At 38.5% G+C, this 10547-nt stretch overlaps 1 non-coding gene across 1 annotated transcript; it reads right to left on the reverse strand.

Moving 5' to 3' along the window:
- Positions 1 to 1906: 1906 nt before the first annotated feature.
- LOC112083710 lies at positions 1907 to 2012 on the reverse strand. The gene has a single exon (XR_002897846.1). It is a non-coding gene; the product is annotated as a small nucleolar RNA R71 (small nucleolar RNA).
- Positions 2013 to 10547: the final 8535 nt, after the last annotated feature.

Consider the following 10547-nt stretch of genomic DNA (forward strand, 5'->3'; position numbering starts at 1 on the left):
ATGGCGCACAAGGCTGCTTCTATAGCTGTGAGACTTGGGCCTGCGACTTGGGAAGAACCTGACCATGTCGCACACCATCCACCAGACCCAACTGAACCGGGTCAGTACCGAGTTTGTCCTGGGCTGACCCGGTCCATTAGCACTTAGTATATATAGCTTTTTGGAGAAAACCGTAAACATCTTATCTTCTACTTAGTTTTCTCTCTAGTTTTCTTTCCTTTTTAGTGTAAAAAACGTTTCTCTCTAGTTTTCTTTCTTTTTTAGTGTAAAAAACGAGTTTGTTAAGAGATATCTGAAGGATTTAATCAATCTAAATCTGTTTCTTATCATCTCATCTTCTTATCTTTGCTTCTAATCATGATTAACACCATCTCTTGCAAAAGATTAGGTGTGTTAATCATGATTAGTGAGTAGAGTTTTTTATAGTCTTTGGGCATGGTAGATTAGGGGATTTTGATGTTAAATCTTTGATGTCTAGGTCTTAATCCATATTTTCCTTTCTTGTTTAGTGTTCTTAATGCTTGATTAGGCTAGAGATAGTTAATCAAAGGTCTTAGGGAATTTCATAAACACAAGGTGTTTGATAAAATTCCCCAAAGAACTAAGCAAGAGTTTTTCATGATTAGCCTATGAGAATGGATGTCTAATGTGATTAATTAGTTAATGGATCTTGTTTATAATGCTTTTGATTGCTAATTTCACTAATGAGAGTTAGTTCTTGAATTTGGTAATTAACAAAGTGATTAGTGCCTTGAGAGAGGATTAGTCAAAAATACAGTTCTAGACTTAAGGATTAGCATTTTTGTGAGTTTGTAGACATCATGGGTTATCATTAAACATCCCCTAATCAATTACCTTGCCCAAAGACTTACTTTTTATTGGTTGATATTTGAATTTTCGGCATTGACTTTTGTTGACTTTTTATGTTGACTTTTGTTGACCTCTTCTATTTTTGCTTTTTTTTTTATTTCTTGTTAATCTTGGTTGAGTTTTTGATTGCTTATTTTAATCATTTGTTCAGTAGTTAATCAAACCAAAACCCCTGATTTGCTTAGCTTAAGTAATTTCTTGTATTCTTGGTGTGTTAATCTTAATCCCTTTGGATTGATATCTTAATATTGCAATGACATGAGCATATTAAGGAATTGATTTAGAAAAAATTCCTTTATCAATTTGGCGCCGTTGCCATGGGGATTTAGCATTAGCCATTAGATTAAGATTATACTTGAGACTAAGCTTTTATTTTACCTTGTTTCCTCATCTTTGGTTGAGATGATGAACTTATTTTTATTTATTGTTACTAACTTGTTTTCCTTAGTTCTCTTATGCTTTCAAAGGTACCAAAACAAGAAGAAGAGAAGTGAGAAGACAAGAGCATATGAGGTGTTGGAGGTGAACCATCAAAATGGTATTCAAGAGGATCCACAGCCTCAAGAGGTGGCTAATCATGGGAGCATAATTAATCTCCAAGCTCTAAAACCTCAAGAATTGCCACTACATCAATAATTGGCTTCAAGTCTAACCCAAGCTCCAAAGAAAAAGCTAACAATTGGAAGCTATGACACTCCTTGTTGTCATGGAAAAAGGTATGGAATCCACCCTCCTCCAATTGAAGCTGAGGCCTATGAGATCAAAGCAAGATTGGTTAGGTTGATTCAAGACTCTAAGTTCTTGGGGTTAGGAATGGAGAACCCATATGATCATTTGGACTCCTTTGAGAGGTTGTGTGACACATTTAGAACTGGAGGAGTGCCTCAAGACAGTATCAAGCTCATCTTGTTCCCCTTTTCACTTGGGGAAAAGGCAAGCAAATGGGAAAGAGCCTTACCATCTCACTTGGTCAATTCTTGGGATGACTGCAAGATGATCTTCCTTCAAAGGTTTTACCCTATACAAAGGACTGTTCAAGCTAGGAAAGGCATCTTGAGCTTCAAACACGGAACCCATGAGATCTTTGATGAAGCATGGGAGAGACATAAAGGATACACTAGAGAATGTCCTCATCATGGGTTCAAACAAGAAGCTATCCTTAGTATCTTCTACTGGGGAGTTGTTATAGAGCATAAATGGACATTGGATGTAGCTAGCAATGGGCGTTTTGCAAATCTTACCATAGAACAAGGAGAGCTACTTGTTGAGAATTTGGCCAAGAGTAATGAAAGATACAAGGAGCTTGATATTGAAGCTTGTAAAGATGGTCAAGGTGAGGTGGAGCTTTGTTTTCAGCAAGAGTTTGTTCCACAAGGGCAAGTTGCTTCAAAGCCTCAAGAAATGGAGTTGAACAGCATGTTCCAACAACTTCTCAAGGGACAAGATGAGATCACCAGACGAGTGAAGAGTTCTTACAATGATCTCCACAACAAAATAGAGAGTTTAACCTCTCAAGTGAATCACATGGAGATCAAAGATCATGAAGCTGCTATAAATGAGATAGAACGTCTGCTCTATAGTCCACAACAAGACATTGCTCTTAAAGGTCTTTCTTCACAAGACAATGAGGACATTGAGCAACTAAGTAGGGAGGTGGCCCTTGAAACTGAAGTTTTTGCTATAAAAGACGTCCATGGAACTTCTAGAGACAAGGTTCAGATTGTTGCTGAAGAGAAGGCCAAGCAAAAGCTCAAGAAGGAAGAAAAATCTATTGAGCCTCCAGCCTATGTGCCTCCAAGTCTCTGTGATGAGTTTCAACACTTTGAGATGAAGTATGTGGGGAATTGTGGAATGAAAGAGAAGGATCAGCCTCTTAGAGCTTGTGAGAAAAAGAAAGAACGCCAAAGAAAGCTTGATCTTGAGTTCATTGATGGTGAGAAGTTCTTTAGTGATGATGAGGATTGCTTGAAACTTTAATCTTCTACACAAATGAGGAAAGAAGTTTCTTGCAAAGTGGTTCAAGAGAAAGGTGAAAGTCCTAAGTCTAAGATAAAGAAAGCCTAAAGAAGCTCACTCTCCTACAATTTCCAAGAAGAAACCAAGCAAGACCAAGGAGGAGGAAAATTTGCTAGACAAATCCTCCACTATCACTCTCATTCCATTGACTCATCAAGATGGAGTGATTTAGTATAAGGTCAAGTGTAGAGGAAGGTCTAAACCATTTTCAAAGGTCAGAGCAGTTCTCACTTAAGGGCTGAAGGACAAAGGTGAAGATGGTATTGAGGAGCTCATGAGGAAAGTGGTGAGGCTTGAATTCGAAGAAAATCCAGGGAGTTTCTCTACTCTCTCTATCTGTCACTAAGCAAAAGTTATGGAAAGTCAAACTTAGTGACTTAAAACAAAGTGCACTTGGGAGACATTCCCATGTCTATCATGTATATACTCTTTTTATTTGATTTCCAATTTTAATTATATGTTTTGGGAGCCTTTTGATCTTTTTGTTAAGTGTGTGCAAGGTTATTTGATGGTCTAAGGGTTGAGAGGTGTTGGACAGAGACCAAGGACGTGCATCAGCTAGTCTATGGTGATGATTGAGTGTCCATCCCCATCTCCAATTCCCTAAAAGGTAACACTCTAAACCTGTACATAGCATTCAAGCATCTTGTTTTTCATTTTCCTAGTTTATCTTTTTCATGTTTGTTTTTCCTTTTTCTCATGCTTTTATAACACAGGGGACTGTGTTATTTAAGTGTGGGGGAGGGGTTTTGTGTTTACTAATCATGTTTATTCTGCTCTTATTTTCCTTTTCACTTTGAGTCTCATTTTGCATTCATCTAAGTGCATATAAAAACCAAAAAAAAAATAGAAAAATCTGAAATAATTTCACAAAAAAATGCTCATGTAGTTGCATTCACATTTTAGGTTGAGTCTAGTTTGCATTTTCATATAGGTTGCATCATATGCAAATGGGAGTAATGATAGATTTTTTTTTCTTGAAGAGAGCATCATTTTAAGAGCTTGGTCCCTTAAGGCATTGCAAAACTGGTATGAAATCAAGTGTGAACCATGCTTTGAACTGGTGCCTCAACCTTGCTTAAGTGAGAACCCTTGAATTTGACATCTAATTATCCTGTTTGTGCATATCATTGTGAATTCATGGGTACCACATACATATTTGAGCTTTCTTATCCCTTTTTATCACTCTTGCTAGCTCAAATAGCTGATCTCTCATCTTGAGACAGTTCCCTGCCTTTAGCCAAACCTTTCTTTGAAGCCTAAACACCCTTCTTGTGTGCATGATTTGTGAGGCCTTGTTTCTAGTAGACTTGGTAAAAAGTGTTGGGTTTAGAGCGACAAAGATAGTACTGCATGTAGATACTAGTCCAACATCAAGGGCTAGTCTAGGTTTAGGTGAAAGTGAGAGCATTGATTTTGAGTGTGTGAGCTGAAAAGAAAAAAAATCTGAGTGATGAAAGTGGAAAGAACCGGATTGGTTAGGGGAATGAATGAAAGAAAGTGAGTGTGTGCTGAAATGTAAAGCTCATGTGTTGAAATGAAAAGAGTCTCATAAAAAGAAAAAAAAAGAAAAAAAAGATTCAAAAAGAGGCTGAATTAAAGAAGAGCTTGTGTGTTAAAGAAAAGAAACTCACTAAGTGGTTGTTAAAGAAAGCATTCCCCTAAGAGATGAAATAAAGAGAGTGATGAGAGCTGATTGAGTGTCAAGCATAAAATGCCATTTGGGGTGTGTAAACTAGAGAAAGAATCTTGAGAGGTTTAAAGTTGAGTGTGAAAAGCATTTTGGGTGTGGGGTAGATGCAGTTCTATCTTTGTATGCATCCATTGCTTTTTACCCTTAGCATTTTACTAAAGTCTACTAATTTTTGAGTGATCCCCTTGCATGGAATACCAGTTACTTGATTGAGATCATTTTAATCTCAAAACCCAGTCCCAAGCCAAATGAATTCACTTAATTTGCATGAACATGATCCACTTGAAACTTTAAATGAATGTCAAAAGATTGAGGTTAGGAATGCTTGTGAAGGTTTGTGCTTGAGTTTGGTTCATTTGGTGACAAGTATGGCTAATTTTTATGAGTAAACCAGTTTGCATTGCAGTCTAGAATTGGTAACTTGAACAATGCGCTTTGAATTTTTTTAATGATGATCTCTCTTTAAAGAAATATGAACTCCCATGCATTCAACCTCTCTCTCTCATTTGTTCTTGTTTACTTGAGGACAAGCAAAGGACAAGTATGGGGGAGTTGATATACTCATATTTTGTCATGTTTAGGATTGCATTTTTTGTCCAAATATTGAGTCTCATGCATACATTTAGGTAGTTTTACATATATTTGTCTTTGCTTTTGTCTTTAGTTAGGAATTGCATTAGGTCCTAGAGTGTCCTGCATTTTTGGAGTGTTCTCAGGTCACTTGGAGACTTTTGGGAGCAACTTGGAGCTGGGATCATGGAGGAACCCTCACCTGTGTACAGCAACTCGGACAGATGGTTTCGTGCAGACAAAACCCTCACTTTGATCGCATGGGACGAAGAACTTGCAATGCGATTCAACCTCCGGTGTCTTCATCACGAATCAAGAGGAATGCGTTTAGAATCCAGAACACTTAGAATCAGACGATTTGGAGCCTTGAACTGGGAGATATCGCCATCGGAAGGAACACATGTCTTGCGGCCCGATCAGGTCTTATGCAATGCGCCTCAAAGAACCGGTGGAACTGAGCCTTTGCAGACGTCAAATGAACCCAAACAATTCACCAAAGCTCGAGATATTTGAGTTTGATTTCCAATGCAGTTGAAATCATGACATTTGGAGCCATATCCTGGAAGTTACTCTTCCCTCAATGCAAAAAGGTCCGAGAAGGCTTAGGTTGTGCGATACGGTACTGCGACTTGATTAACTCGCACCCATGAATGTTCAACGCGCTGGAAACAAGTTGAGACTTTAGAGATGAGTGTAAGGAGAATATGAGAAAGGTAGAGTCTTCCAGAATCAAATTTGAGTAAGTCCACAATGCTGTGCGAGATAGACGTGCGAGTTGGACATGAAGTGGAACCATGTAGCACATGTGTTCGCAAATTACACCGACTTGGGCATGCGACTTGGACAAGGAAGTGACCATCTCGCACACATATTATCTCCATAATGCGTCCTAGTTGTGCGAGTTGAAGAGAAGGAAGCCTGAGCAGCACAAACATTCGCTGTTTACACCTAGATAGGCATGCGGCTGAGGCTGAGAGAATTATGGCGCACAAGGCTGATTCTATAGCTGTGAGACTTGGGCCTGCGACTTGGGAAGAACCTGACCATGTCGCACACCATCCACCAGACCCAACTGAACCGGGTCAGTACCCAGTTTGTCCTGGGCTGACCCGGTCCATTAGCACTTAGTATATATAGCTTTTTGGAGAAAACCCTAAACATCTTATCTTCTACGTAGTTTTCTCTCTAGTTTTCTTTCCTTTTTAGTGTAAAAAACGAGTTTGTTAAGAGATATCTGAAGGATTTAATCAATCTAAATCTGTTTCTTATCATCTCATCTTCTTATCTTTGCTTCTAATCATGATTAACACCACCTCTTGCAAAAGATTAGTTGTGTTAATCATGATTAGTGAGTAGAGTTCTTTATAGTCTTTGGGCATGGTAGATTAGGGGATTTTTGATATGATCCTAGGTGAGGATCAAGCCCTGGACTACTCTCCAATGATTGTGATCTCTAAATTTGATGGTTTGAGGTATTGCGAAATGAAAAGAATGAATATGGCGCGAGGAAATATGATGTAACGCGGGGAAAATGCCTTGACACTTCTAAGAGAGATGAAAAGATCTCTTAGACTATCAACAGAAATAAAGAGCTTGTAATGAAAGGATATAATCCGAATTCACTAATCAAGCTGGTGATCAAACGATTTAGAGAGAGTTTTAGAAATAAAAGGTTTGATAGATTGGAAAAAAAGACAAGAGCATTACATATAGAGTCTCGAACACATAGGAAATAACAAAGACAACTAAGACGACTTAAAGACTCAATGACTAAGACTTAGACTAGTTTGAATTTGAAAATAGGCTCCTCTCTTTCTTGATCGCATCTTGTGAACAAAATGGGCTAAGTTTCCATCAAGAGGCCTTTTGTGAAAGTGTTGTGAACAAGCCTCATTAAAAACCTTGTTTGGAAAACCCAATTGGGACAAAACCAAACGAAGGAAAAAAGAGCACAAGTCACAACACCTCTCTTGATGAACTCTTAAGTGGCTTGTATCACAACCAGTGTAGTTGGATTAGCACACTTGTGAAAAGCTTGCTTGAACTTCATTGCTCTTGATCTCGTCATTGGACCAATCGGAAGATGCAAGTCTTTATCTTCGTCTATACTTGCTTCCTCGGGTTTCAGCTGCTCTTGGTCTTCATTCGATTCTGGTTCAGGCTCTCCTTGTTCTCCTTCAATCTCCTCCGTTCCTAAGCTGTTCTTGATCATATCAATTTTGATGTTAAATCTTTGATGTCTAGGTCTTAATCCATAGTTTCCTTTCTTGTTTAGTGTTCTTAATGCTTGATTAGGCTAGAAATAGTTAATCAAAGGTCTTAGGGAATTTCATGAACACAAGGTGTTTGATGAAATTCCCCAAAAAACTAAGCAAGAGGTTTTCATGATTAGCCTATGAGAATGGATGTCTAATGTGATTAATTAGTTAATGGATCTTGTTTATAATGCTTTTGATTGCTAATTTCACTAATGAGAGTTAGTTCTTGAATTTGGTAATTAACAAAGTGATTAATGCCTTGAGAGAGGATAAGTCCAAAATAGAGTTCTAGACTTAAGGATTAGCACTTTTGTGAGTTTGTAGACATCATGGGTTATCATTAAACATCCCCTAATCAGTTACCTTGCCCAAAGACTTGCTTTTTATTGGTTGATATTTGAATTTTCGTCATTGACTTTTGTTGACTTTTATGTTGACTTTTGTTGACTTTTAAGTTGACTTTGTTGACCTCTTCTATTTTTTTTTTTTTTTTAATTTCTTGTTAATCTTGGTTTAGTTTTTGATTGCTTATTTTAATCATTTTTTCAGTAGTTAATCAAACCAAAACCCGTGATTTGCTTAGCTTAAGTTATTTCTTGTATTCTTGGTGTGTTAATCTTAATCCCTTTGGATTGATACCTTAATATTGCAATGACATGAGCGTATTAAGGAATTGATTTTAAAAAAATTCCTTTATCACCTAAGCATCAAGACACAAATCAAGCCATTTTACATACCCAATCATCATTGAAGATCAAACAACAAGACATCATTAGGAATCAATCCTAAGTGATCATTTATGCAAATAACAAACATCATCATGGCATTAATGCATAAACCTCTAATATAGCTCTTTCAGAAATTTCATCAAACACTTTTGGTGCATAAAAATCTCAGATTCTAGATCAGAAGTGATGTGCAAGGATTTAAAGATCAGCTATTTAGAGAAATGAAAACATGGATCTAGCCCTAAGCACTCCTAATCTAACACTTTAGTACCCTAACATACATATCTAAAACCTCATTAAGCAACTACTCACTAATCATACTAATCTCTCTTAAACCTTTGCAAGTAGAGTAGATTGGCATGATTAATGGTGAGAAATGAAGATGGGGAAGATAAATAATGATGGATTGCAGCTTTTAAACACAAAAGATCCTTGATTTCTCTTGATTAAAACTCAAAAAAGTAGATATCTCTTACAAAAGGAGAGTCTTTTCACAAAAGAGGCTAGGAAATCAGAGAGAATAAAGCTTAACCTAATGATTAATGTGTCCAAACTATATATAGGAAGGGTTTCTTAATGGGCCAACCCTTAACAAACAGGATATTGGCCCATTAAGGCCCTAAATTTCGGATCGATATTCTTGGTCGATATTGCTGCAAGGGATTTCTTAACAAGAATATCGATCAATACTTAGGTCGACAATCCTTCGGCGGTTCAAGGTCCAAAATGTCGACCACAGCTTCAACTCGATACACAAGTCGACAATCCTACAGCGGCTCAAGTAAACAATATCGACCATCCTTCATCTCGATGCATCTGGTCGATATGAATGTTAAGCGGCTCCAAGACATGTGTTCCTTCTGATCGCCATAACGTTCAGCTCATAACTCTAAAATGGACGATATCAGACGTTCTGGAAACTAGACTCAACCCTCTTAAATCTTGATGAAGGCACCGGAGGCTGATTCGCAATGCAACTCTTCCGTATTAGGAGATGAAGTAGAGGGATCAACGGCTCCTATGCACTTGTCCGAGTCTGATGTATCCAAACGAGGGTCTCTCCATGGCCTCTGATCCAAATGCTCCCAAATGGTTCCCAATTGGCTCCAAGTGACCTGTAAACACTCCAAAAGTGAAAGACTCTCTAGGAACTAATGAAATCCCTAATCAATGCTATAGACAAAGACAAAATAAAGTAAAACTACTTAAATGTATGCATGAGACTCAATATTTGGACCAAAAATGCAATCCTAAGTATGCAAATTATGAAAAACCTCGACATTTCTTGTGATCCTTTGATGATTTTTACTCTGAATGCTGTTGGGAATTTAAGGCATTGGTGATAAGTTGATGGGATTGCTTTCATCGGTTGAAGCCACAGCATTCCCAAGATCGCGTTATAAATTGTGGGTTTATCGATGATGACGAATTTGACGAGTCTGTGGTTTTGGCAGCGTAGACGGGAAGTATGATCGTGCCAATCGAGTAGACCGTGCCACCGTCGAATCCGGTGAGTGGCTTCACTGAAGATTTGAGGTGATGGTTTATCATTTCTATCTTGTCCAAGGTTTCCTTAAAGATCAGGTCTTCTGAGCTTCCTGTATCTACCAGGATTCGTGATACCTTGCAATCTGCTACCCGCAGTTCGAGCAGGAGTGGATCATTATGGGGCATGTCAAACCCCTCAGCATCAGCCTCCGAGAACGTGACAGCGTTGTTTATAGTCGCCCTGGGAGCCTTTACCTGCCACTTCTGAGCGAGCATGAATTTTCGACCATATTTTTTAATTAATTAGACGGAATCGTTGCATGATGATAGACCACCCATTATCATGAACACCTTCTTCCGAGACGACAATGGAATGTCTTCTCGAGGTTGGATACCTCGATCCCTCTTCGTGGGATCGTCGTTGGTTTGCTCATTTGTTGGTGGAGGCGGCGGTAGTTTTTCGGCGGGCGTCGCCTGTCGACTCACGTTCCAACGTGGGTCGATGTTTTGGGGCTGATTTGTTATAACGATTTCTCCTTTGTGATACTTGGCGATGAGATATGCTTGTAACTCGCGGTACATCGTGGTTAGATGGTCATACTTGTTATCATAATCGCAGAAAGGCTTCGTCTCTCCATGATCGCCGCGTTGCCACGTGTTCGACTGCAGCTGGTACAAGCGATTTTGAGGAGAGACTTAATGTTATACGCCGTTCCCCGTCGGTTTTCGATTCTATAATTGATGTCGAGGTGTTGCTGTGGCTCCTGATGATCTGATATGTTCATAATTTGCATCATTTAGGTTGTATAATTTGTTCCAAATCATGTTTTATTTCAAGCATTTTAGGCCTTTATGTGTTATTTTAGGGCTTAGGGGTTGCATTAGGTCTCAATGAGTCTTTGCATGGTTTGGAGTGTTTATCAG

This window comes from Eutrema salsugineum, unplaced genomic scaffold (genome assembly GCF_000478725.1).
Source record: "Eutrema salsugineum unplaced genomic scaffold, Eutsalg1_0 scaffold_6, whole genome shotgun sequence".
NCBI classification, from domain to species: Eukaryota; Viridiplantae; Streptophyta; class Magnoliopsida; order Brassicales; family Brassicaceae; genus Eutrema; species Eutrema salsugineum.